At 51.2% G+C, this 10,652-nt stretch overlaps 1 non-coding gene across 1 annotated transcript; it reads right to left on the reverse strand.

Annotated features, from left to right (window-relative positions):
- Window positions 1-10,064: 10,064 nt before the first annotated feature.
- LOC114699456 lies at window positions 10,065-10,171 on the reverse strand. The gene has a single exon (XR_003735536.1). It is a non-coding gene; the product is annotated as a U6 spliceosomal RNA (small nuclear RNA).
- Between the last annotated feature and the right edge of the window lie 481 nt (window positions 10,172-10,652).

Consider the following 10,652-nt stretch of genomic DNA (forward strand, 5'->3'; position numbering starts at 1 on the left):
TTCTAATTCACTTAGGAAAGGGACAATGCAAAAACCTATAGGGTCCATGGCTCGGGTAATTTTTTTTTAATGTGCAGAGATGAAGGAGGTGTGTGAGCACGTTTCCCTCCCCCTCCCCCACCAGCCACTGCACCCTGGGCAAAAGCCCAAAGCCTCCAGCCTCCAGAGAGGGGGATAACCTTTGATGTCCTCAGATAAGCCTTTCTGGCTGAGAATCCTCCTGCAACCTGCACTCTGGCCCCACAAGATTCTAGTCTTTTTAGCATCTTGCTTTTCCCTTTTGGTGGACTTTAAGCACATGGAGACATAAACAGAGTTGAGCTTTGAGCTACAAGCCTATAGGCTGGCTTGTGGCCTTAAATGTACCTGAATCATTACAACTGGAAGAGTAAGACAAACTTTTGGAGCCTAAAACTTCCTTGTCTTCCCCCGGGACTTTCCCCAGGATCTCTGGTTAACCCAGCTAGGGAAGATCCTTCAGCCTGAACCACAAATCCAGCCTGTGCCCAGTCCTCTGCTGGCACCCCTCAAACACACACTTGCACGCTTAGCAAGCCCTTTCCAAGGCTGTTCTCTTTTCCGGGAAATAAAGCCTAGATTGGAACCTTCTGCCCAGCTTCCTCACTTGGCCGTCTGGTATGAATTAGTGTTTTTATAAGGGACTCAAACAAATCGAATACAAGGTCACCAAATAATTAACAGTTGCGAATTCCCTCCATCCCCATTAAAATACTTCCCTGCTTATATTTCATTTTCCGTTTGCCAACGACAACAGGGTCCAGGCAAAAGTGTTAGCGCCGCCGCGCTGATGACTCCACGCAGAAAACCCACCGCTCTGCATCAACGGGAGGGAAACAGGGAAGCGGCGCGGCGGCGGCGGCAAACTTCAATAGCAGGAATCTCCGCAGCTCTAGAATGCCCCCCTCTCCGAGGTCTGTGCCTAGCACTCCGCTGCCTCCTTGTAATCTTTGAACTGAAGATAACCAGACAAACTAGTAAGCAACCAGAAGCAGACTCGCCTGGACTCACCTATAAGGCTACCCAGCCCCTAAAGATACTTCCCTCTCCTGTGTGGTGTTATCTGTTCTTTGCAGTCTTGTTTCTGTAAACGGGCTTGTAACAGCAGCACAACACTAGACCCTGTTCTTAATTCAAAGGCTCTGGGAAACCTGGCCCACAGAAGTATTCTCAGACTCAATTTTTCTGCCTTTCCCTCTTCTTTGAATCCTTGAGAGTTTTTTCTTTTTTCTTTTCTACTTTGGCACTTAGAAGTAAATTGCAAGGCAGATATCTCTCTCTCTCTCTCTCTCTCTCTCTCGTCTCTCTCTCTCTCTCTCTCTCTTCTCTCTCTCTCTCCTCCCTCCCTCACTCCTTCTCTCCCTCCACCCCCCCCGTGTGTGTGTGTGTGTGTGTGTGTGTGTGTGTGTGTGTGTGTGTGTGTCTGTCTGTCTCTTCTTTTGCCTTTTCTCCACCTTCCCTCCTAAGTTTCTAATTGTCTGCCTTGACCATATCCAGGCTGGAGTCTAGGAATCCGGAACTACTGATCTTTATGATACCATGATGTCTAACCTGGTTCATTCTGATCCTGTGTTCTCAGCTCACCCACCAGTGCACAGACATCCTTTCTTCTCTACTTCTCTAAAATAATTTTTGAAGTACGACATGAAAGCATGTTAAAAGATCATCCATTAAAGTAGTTAACACTTCTACTAAACAAACACAAGAGAAACCAGGCATGATACGTATTCAGATCCTTGCATCCAAAGTTCCATAAGAACTACTAATTGGATCTTTAAGGACCACAGAAAAACGTTAAGCCAAAAAACGAAATCTTTTATTTATTTTTTCCTTCTGCATCTCACCACAGTTCTTAGAAAGCCCCTTTCTTTACCCTGTCCGTATAGTGTCCTGCTTTAGTATTGTGTCTAGAATCTCATCTCTCACCAGTTGTGTGACCTTGAGCAACTAAATTTCCCTGTCTTCCTTAATTCACCTCTAAAGCAGTGCCAGCAACGGTAGCCGAGAATTAAGTGAGCTCATTCATGGCATAGCTTTTAGTACAGTACTTGGCCCACAATAAAAGGTCAGTCTATCTTGGCTATTGTTATTTACTCTTCCAGGGCATTTTCAAAGGCCTGCAGTAAGGCCTCCTTCGGGACTCCAGGAACAGGGAGCAGCTCTCAGGGTAGTCGTGAAGGCCATGCTGTTTCTGTGGAGTCACAGCTCTCTTTCCTCACTTGCGCGGGTGTGTTTACTGCCCTCCAATCTCAAATGCCAGCTTCAGGTATAACTCTTAGGTTCTCAGGTGAGCAAGATCTTTAACTAATTCTGTGTGAGTCTCTTGGAGCTTGTGAATCCCCTAGAGGGACCCTGGCTCCTCCGATCCCAGCCTACCACTCTGTGGCGATTTTAAACTTTCCCTAGGCAAGGCGCCAAGTTAGTTACGACCGGCTCCTCTCCTGGCTGGCCCTTTTCTTTTTTTGCCTACCCACTCAGGGATTGGGGAGGGATGCTGAAGAGTTTGGCACGTTAAGAACCCCGCGCGAGAGGGGCGGAAGTCCTCTCCAGAAGCGGGGGATGCGCGGTTAGTGGGTCCCTTCCATCACGGGAGATCTAGACACCGTTTGATGTGTTATGACATGAACCCTCAATTAGATCGCTGAGTCGTAACACTCCAATCAGGGGCCCAATGCTAAGCAAGCCCCGGAAGGTCCAACCCGAGGTCACCGCCGGTGACACATCAAATCAAAATCAGGGAGAGGGAAAGTGAGGTTTTCCCTTTTATCAAGCTGGGCTGCAGCCAACAATCTAGCCCCTCCTCCGCGCACCCCTCCAGTCCCTCTCTGCCCCCCCCCCAGCTCCTTTACACCCCGCGCGACTTGCCACAAGCAGCACAGCCTTCCAAGTGTCCTAGCTTTCCTTCGAACTTTAGAGGGTGAGGAGGAGACAGAGCCTCTGAAGCTACGGTCCAGGGTCTTGGTGCTCTGAACTAGGGACCTCTGGCAGCCCTATGCCAACGCATTCTGAGGTTAAATCCACAATCCTGCTGACCTCACAATCGTGGATGGGCCAAGAGAAGAGTGTTCCTCCACTCCCCAGACCCCATCCAGTACTCGAGAGCCTGGGGGTTCCCAGCACCGGCATGGGCTCTAGGTTGTATGGACGTCACAGGGCAAACAAGGGTTGTTGAGTGCTCGAGTCTATGAAGGTCTAGGGCCCCAGAGACAGCCTTCCATGCTTGCCGAAATTCCAAAGTCATCTATAGATACCTGGAAGAGCCTACATGCCCCTTGGTTCCGTGCCAACTCTCAGGGAGTATTGTGAACCATTTAGGTGCCTGCCTGGGGAAGGAGAGGGGAACTTGTCAACTTCCGGGAAAAGAAGAGAGTACCAAATTGCCTGCTAGTTTAGGCCTCTGGGATTTCTTCCCTTAGCACTGTTCTCTGACTTTCTATCGCCTCTGCTTTGGCGATGGTATTAGAGGCACTGGGAAGTTAACAGAGAAGTTTTGCAGGGGGAGAACCGCGCTGCAACGCGATAAGGAGCTGGCGCTACCCAGGTCCAAGACCTAGTAGCAGCAATACGAAGAAGCCACGTGTTTTTGAAAGGTGACTTTATTATTCCTAAAATCATCATAAAATACGGCGGCGTTAATTTGCCGTGGAGACCTTTTCAGCAGCTCATAACCCAGCTGACCTCGGATTGCAGCTGCGTTACCTGGCGGGGCAGAACCTTGGCTGAGAAGGAAGCAGCTTCGAGGGAAGGCCGGTGGCTGGACACGGAGTAAGGCTTGGGGCAGGTGGCAGAGGGGGACATTATCCTACTCTGCAAAGGTTCGAGAATGTGAGAGCCATAAAGGTGGGTAGATGTAGCTGACCAGTTCCCTCTGCCCAATCCCGGGACTTTGGGGCTTCTGGATACTTTCACTGATCCTGAACCTGCAGGTTTAGGAACAACCGAAGCTAAGTCTGGGAGTATGGGGAAGCAACTGGCTGCCTAAATCTCTTAGCGCCTCTCACCTTCTCAGTACCCTCCTCTCTGTCCACCGTCCCTTCCTTTTCTCTCACCCTTTCCTGCTTTTTCTGATTTTTTTTTTCCTCTCTGGAGCCGGTGGAACTTTCCCCAGTATCTGAGGTTTAATCGGAAGACTTTGGTCATCAGCGATGAGAGCAAGAGGGCACGCTCAGAATCCTACAGACCGTGCATTCTGTCTGGCACGGAGCATGAGGCTTGGGTGCCCTAGATGCTCAGAGAGAAGAGCGTTGTCTGTCTGAGGTGGATGTGTACACTCCTGTAGTTGCTTTAAGAACCCCACACTTTCAGGCGGTCCCTGTTTGACCCATCCTGTGACTGTGACTTGAGAACTATCAGGTGTCTTGAGAACTATCAGGGGGGGGGGAACGGTACCAGAATGTCCCCACACCCTTGCGCAGGGCTCCAGGAGAACCCACAGACTGCTGGATCAAGGCACTGCCAGTCACTGATCCTAGACTCGCTGCCTTGACGGACTGACTACCATGTCCTGGCTTTTTCCTTGAGAGACAGGAGGCTCCAGGCTTGCGAACGCCCTCACAGATGCTCTAGGGTCAGCATCCCTCACAAGCTTTGGCCACAGGGTCCCCCAGTCCTTTCTCTTAACGTTCTCCACCTCCTCCCTTTATTTGACCGCCTCCTCTCTTTCGCTACACTTCCTCCTCTAGCTACCAGAACAGTGACCACCACGATGCTTTCGGCAAAAGACGAGAAAACAAAGAGAAAAAAGAGGGAAGAAAAGTAAGAGAGTAGGGAGGACTACAGGCTGGAGCAAAATCTGCAGCTGCACTCAGAATTTGGGGCTTGAAGAAAAGAAAAAGGGGAGGTGTCCAGAATGGGAAGGGAATTCACAAAAAGCAACCTCCTGCGGGAGCCAGGGCAGCGCTCAGGCTGAGGCGCTCCAGCGGGAGAGGAGTCGGGCGCTTTCTTTGCCACTTACCCAGTCCTCTGTCTACAAAGCTAGTGATCGTATTAGCTGACTTGGAAGACTGGAAAAAGCTGGCATTGATGCCCAGCTTCTCGGCAATGGAGTAAGTCCTGTAGATTGACAGCATGTACTCGTGGGTACCACGCGCGGCCCTGCCTGGAGGCTCCTGCCCCTGAGACTGTCCAGCGGCCGCCGCGGAGTTCGCTCTGCCGCGGCTGGTGCTCCTGGGGCGTCCGGCCCTCCTCACTCTCCTGTGGCGTCCTCGGCATCTTCCCTTCTTTGCGCTGTCGCGCGTCCTTGGTGGAGTCCAGTTCAGAGGAGGAGGACGAGGAGATGGAAGCCTGTTGGAAACCCGGCAAATCCCAGAGGAAGCTGATGAGGAAGATCGCCGAGAGCAGGACCCTTAGGAGTGTCCATGGCGAGCGAGTGGCTGAGTTTCCCGGAGAGACGGCGGCGACAGCGGCGGCGGCGCTGGGCGCGAAAGGCACAGAGCAGCTGGACAGCGGCGGGGGCCGCGTTCCTTCTGCAGACTCCGAGTGCGGGGAGCCGGGTAGCAGCTACACAAACCCGGCCCTGCCACGCCCCCTCCCGCCCCTCGACGAGGCGCGGGGGGGGGAGGGGAGGAGAGCGGCTGGGGGGGAGGAGGAGGGCGGCAGTAGTGCGGCAGGAGGTGTGGAGTGGGGGCCCACGGTGGGCTGGGGTAGCGGCGTGGCGCAGCGCCGCCGCGGGAGGCGTGCGAGGTGAGAGCTGGGAGCGCCCCGCAGAGTCGGGAGAACTGGCGGGGCGAGCGGGAACGGAGCGCCGCTGTCCCCGGGCTGGGGAGCGAGAGCCCGCCCGGGCTGGGGAGCGAGAGCCCGCACGCAGCACCAGGGCCAGGCTAGCTAGGGCGGGCAAGCCCACCCTCCGCAGCGCCGCGCAGCCGACCGTTCAAGCCGGCTGGTTGCCCGCACTTTCCTGGGAGTCAGAGGCCCGGGGACCCGGGAAGTCGCAGAGGCGGTGGCCAGAGATGGCTTGGAGCTGGTGCTTCTGCCGCAGGCGCGCGTTGGCTCGCTGTGGTGGCACCTTCTCCCCTCCGGTCACCCTCCTAGCGGGCCGTTAGCACTCCGTCAGGGCTCAGCCCTGAGCCGGGGAAGCCAGGGCAGGGGGCCAGCCCACACAGCTCCATTCTCTCGTAGGATGCTGCTTTCCACAAAGACCAGCGTCTCTCCCCAACCTTCGAGGTCAGGCAAAGGCCACCAGTCTTCAGAGTTTGGACTGGTGCTCAGAGCTGCTACGCTCCCCTGCAGGCCCCAGCCTCTCCTCTCGTAGACCCCAACCTCTGGCGCTTGCTCAGCTGCTTCATTTCTCTTTGCTGTGATCCCCGGCTTCTCTGGCCCCTTGGGGGCTTGCCTCTCTCTTCTGCACCCAAACTTCCCCTTTCCTCTTTCCTATTGTCTTCAGGACTTCCTTCTTTTCCCAAGTTTCTTCTCCACCCCCATCACACCCCGCCACCCCTCGGTCTGCTTTTCTTCTTCTGGTGTCCTCCCAACTCTCTGTTTCCCACCCTTTCTTCCCCACAACCAGACCCCTCCCTTCGCAGCTCTACCCCAATCTGTTTCTTTTCAGCCCAGCCTCGCCCCATCACGAGTTTCCTTTATCTGTCCCCAGATTCCCAGTGTCTTCCCCGCCCACCCGCCCGCGGTTCCCGGAGCCTGGACGCCGCTACACTTGGCGGTGAAGGGTTGAATTCTCTCAGACTGCACTCCAGGCAGGAGTTGTCCCAGAGCCTCTATGGGGTGGGGTGGGTACTCAAGCACCAACCTTAAACGCCCTCCTGCAATCATCCCACTTTCGTGGATTTAAAAAAAAGAGGAAAGAAAGAAAAAGACTCAAAGAGAAGTGACTTTTCCAAGGCCATTCAGCCAAGGATGGATCCAGGGAGGAGAGGCTCTGGTACCACCCGTGCGATGCCTTGTGTCCAGCTGAAAGCTGCCGGGTTTGAGCTGAGGTGACTCTTTCTCTGTGGGCTCTCCACTCTGCTCCTTGCCTTTTTTCCCCCTTCTTTGGGACCTTGAAGGCCCAAGAGCACGCTAGGGGAGGCAGTTTTGCTTTTCCGTCTCTTTACTCTGACTTGCTTAAGGTCAGAGGCATGCCTCTCACCCTGGACACCTGCCTCCACGCCTCGATATGGCAGAATACCCACAGGGAACCTCTGTCAGCCGTGCCTCTATGAAGTCTGCAAACAGTTTCCCCTTAATCTTCATAATGAGCCTGAGTCCAGGGCTGTATTATCTTCATTTTACAGGAAGGGAAACTGAGGCCCGAGATCACACTGCTTCAGTCTGTACCCTTATTTGCTGCTGTTTAGTGTGGCTGTTTTCCCCTTGGTCGCCCACCCATTGTATATCCCTATGGTTAGTTAGCTCCTGAATGCCAAGCCACGACCTGTCTTGGACTTGAAGGTGCTTCCTCTAGCTCTGTCCTTCTTTTTTCCGGGATCTAGATGATTTATTGTTGTTTCACCAGCTTAAGGATGTGAAAGGAGAGGAACGGGAATTTTAAATAATACTTGGCAGATATTTATCTACTTTGACAAAATGACATCTCTGCTCATGCTCCTCCATTTTCAGTGCACATGTCCTTCTCAGAGTACTGCCATCCAGAGAGGACACCCTGGGCACTTAACATTAACAGCAAACCCATCCCCTTCAGAATACCTGCCTCTCTCTCCTCCCTCTCTCTTCCCCTCGCAGCTTCTCGCCATTTCTTTGGAAAACCACCAGTCACCCTGGGTCCTCACCTTTCCCTATGCCCGGCTGCTTCCTGCTCTCCCCTATGTGCTCTCCCTATGTCCGCTGCTCCCCCTGCTCTCCCTATGTCCGGCTGCTCCCCTGCTCTCCTGTGTCCGGCTGCTCCCCTGCTCTCCCTGTGTCCGGCTGCTCCCCTGCTCTCCTGTCCCTGCTCCCTGCCTCCCTGTGTCTCCGGCTGCTCTCCGCTGCTCATCCCTGCTGCTTCCCTGCTCTCCTGTCTGGCTGCTTCCCTCTCATGCTTCCTGTGGCCGACATTGCCTCTTGCTCCTGCAACTGACCGTGAAGTGACATCCAGGAGAGTGGATGCATCCTCCTGTGGTCTGTCTGCATCCCTTCCCTCTGCGAAATGAACATTCATACTTTATGTTGTCATGATTTTCACTTGTGGTACCACAGTGTCTGTTATGACGAGTCATGGTTTTAGATCCTTCGGTTCAGTAGCCATGTTTCCTGCTCATAAAGGCAGCCCCCATCTCCACTCACTCTGCCCACAGCAATTATCTGCTGCCAGTTACCAGGAAACAGGAAACAAGGCAGTGCAAGCCAGCCCTCCCATTGCCCGTGACTTACAGCCCTTCAACTGACTAGATGGTCATGTAGAAAGACAAAAGTCAGGGACCACAAGGGATGTGGGTGGGCTCCTGTCTTCAGGATTACCTCAGGGCAGATGTTCCTCTCACTGTTACCAGCCTTGGATCTGTGTGAAGGAAGTTCTCTTTGCCAAAAAGACTATTGTGATCATTTTACAGGTGAGTAACACACTGACAAATCAACCCGAGGGCTGGAGGTCACCAGCAAGTCAGAAATACAACCAAGAGTCAAGCCCTTCAGACTCCTAAGCCAGCGTTTCCTATCGTTAAAACGTCTCTAAGTATGCTTTAAAAAGAAATCCACCCCGTGTTAACAAGGCTTCACTAAGGCCATTGCTCCAGTTTCCTCACCCACTGCACGCCTGTGTGTTGTGTGTGTGTTGTGTGTGTGTGTGTGGTGTGTGTGTGTGTGTGTGTGTGTGTGTTGTGATGGTAAAACTATAAGGAGCAAACTAAACTATTGCCAGATTTGCTTTTAGGTTTCCACACTACACATTGAGTCTTTGAAATACTGCTATGGAATTTTAAGTCTCCAGTCTTAGATTCTCTAATCACTTCTTTGGCACTTTCTTCTGGGAGGAACATTTTGAAACAGTGAGAATTTCTTGACATGCCGTGAGAGAGTCTGGTGGGGACTTGGCTCTGATAGCTTTCATACCAGAATCAGTATCAGACACACACCTAGCTACAGACATCAGTAGGACACGGTATCTCCTGCCCCCCTGTGGATGCTGGGAGAATTACTGCTCACAGACAAAACTGCTTGATCAAGGACTAGTAATCCCAATTAACATCTTTCAAAAATTATTTAAAGGAATTGGGGAATCACACTTAAAGTGTATGTAAAATTTGGCAACAAACATTCATAGATTATAGACATGTTTACAGAGAAATACAAGATCAAAATCAAAATTGCCACATTTATTATCGTCTTAAATTTGTGTTCTTACAGTTTTAAATGATTATTTTATATTGGACCAGGGAGAAAAATTTCTCTTTAGTAAAGAAAAGAGTCTTTTCTCAGTGAAGATGGGGAAGGTGGATAAAGCTTCTAATCCCAGCAGTCAAGGAGGCAGAGGCAGGGGGGTTCTCTGAGACTTTGAGGCCAGCCTAGTCTAGTAGCAATTCCAAGCCAGCCAGGACTACATAATGAGACTCTGACTCAAAACAAACCAACACACCTTCCCTTTAGTTATTTAATATTTTGAAGTATTATTTGAAAGCTGTTTCTTTTCAAAAAGTGTCTGACCTGTTAGTATATGTAAGTCCCGTAGGAAGGAGCCCTCATTTAAGGGGCCCAGGAAATGCACCCCTGGAAGGTGTCAGGAAATACCTACAGGGTCATGTGAATGGAATCACTTCTTTGAGGCACTGTCCTTATGAGGACAAGATTAAATATAAACACTCTCTGGTAGGATCTGAATTGTGTTTTACTATCATACACTTCTGAATAAATTAATGAACTGGCAACCTAATAAGAGTAAATGCTCTGGAAATAGTACTCAGAAATGAGATTTTATATGCGTAAGTTTTGATTATAAGAAAGTAATTGAAAATGACTATGGATGGCTCTGGCTTTACAACTCAATGTCTTTGTGTTCCTGGAGCCAAGCACTGGGGTTAACAGGTAGGGCTGGTGTGTCCTGTGTTTGCCTTAGCTTGAGCATTCCTGCTTTACTCTGTTTTTGAAATTTTCATCAAATCCCATTTTTAGAAAAGGTCTATTTTTTAATGGAACACTTCACGAATTTGTGTGTCATCCTTGCACAGGGGCCGTACTATTCTTCTCTGTATCATTCCAAGTTTAGTATATGTGCTACCGAAGAGAGCACTAGAAAAGGTCTCTTTAAAAAAGTAAAAAGGAGTCTAGAGATGGCTCAGCAATTAAGGGCACTTCTAAGGCTAGGTGGGGTAGCACATGCTTTACTCCCAGCTCTTGAGAGACAGAGGCAGGTGGATCATTGTATGTTCAAGGCCAGCCTGGTCTACATAGGTGGATCACTGTATTTAAGGCCAGCTGGTCTATATAGGTGGATCACTGTATGTTCTAGGCCAGCCTGGTCTACATAGGTGGATCACTGTATGTTCTAAGCCAGCCTGGTCTACATAGGTGAATCACTGTATGTTCTAGACCAGCCTGATCTGCACAGGTGGATCACTGTATGTTCAAGGCCAGTCTGATCTACATAGGTGGATCTTGTATATTCAAGCTCATTCTGGTGACTCACAGCTACCTGTCACTCCAGTTCCAGGGGATCTGATGCCCTCTGACCTCCTCAGTTGAGCTCCTGCAAACAGGATGCACATGAACTC

This window comes from Peromyscus leucopus, unplaced genomic scaffold, assembly GCF_004664715.2.
Source record: "Peromyscus leucopus breed LL Stock unplaced genomic scaffold, UCI_PerLeu_2.1 scaffold_440, whole genome shotgun sequence".
Taxonomy (NCBI): Eukaryota; Metazoa; Chordata; class Mammalia; order Rodentia; family Cricetidae; genus Peromyscus; species Peromyscus leucopus.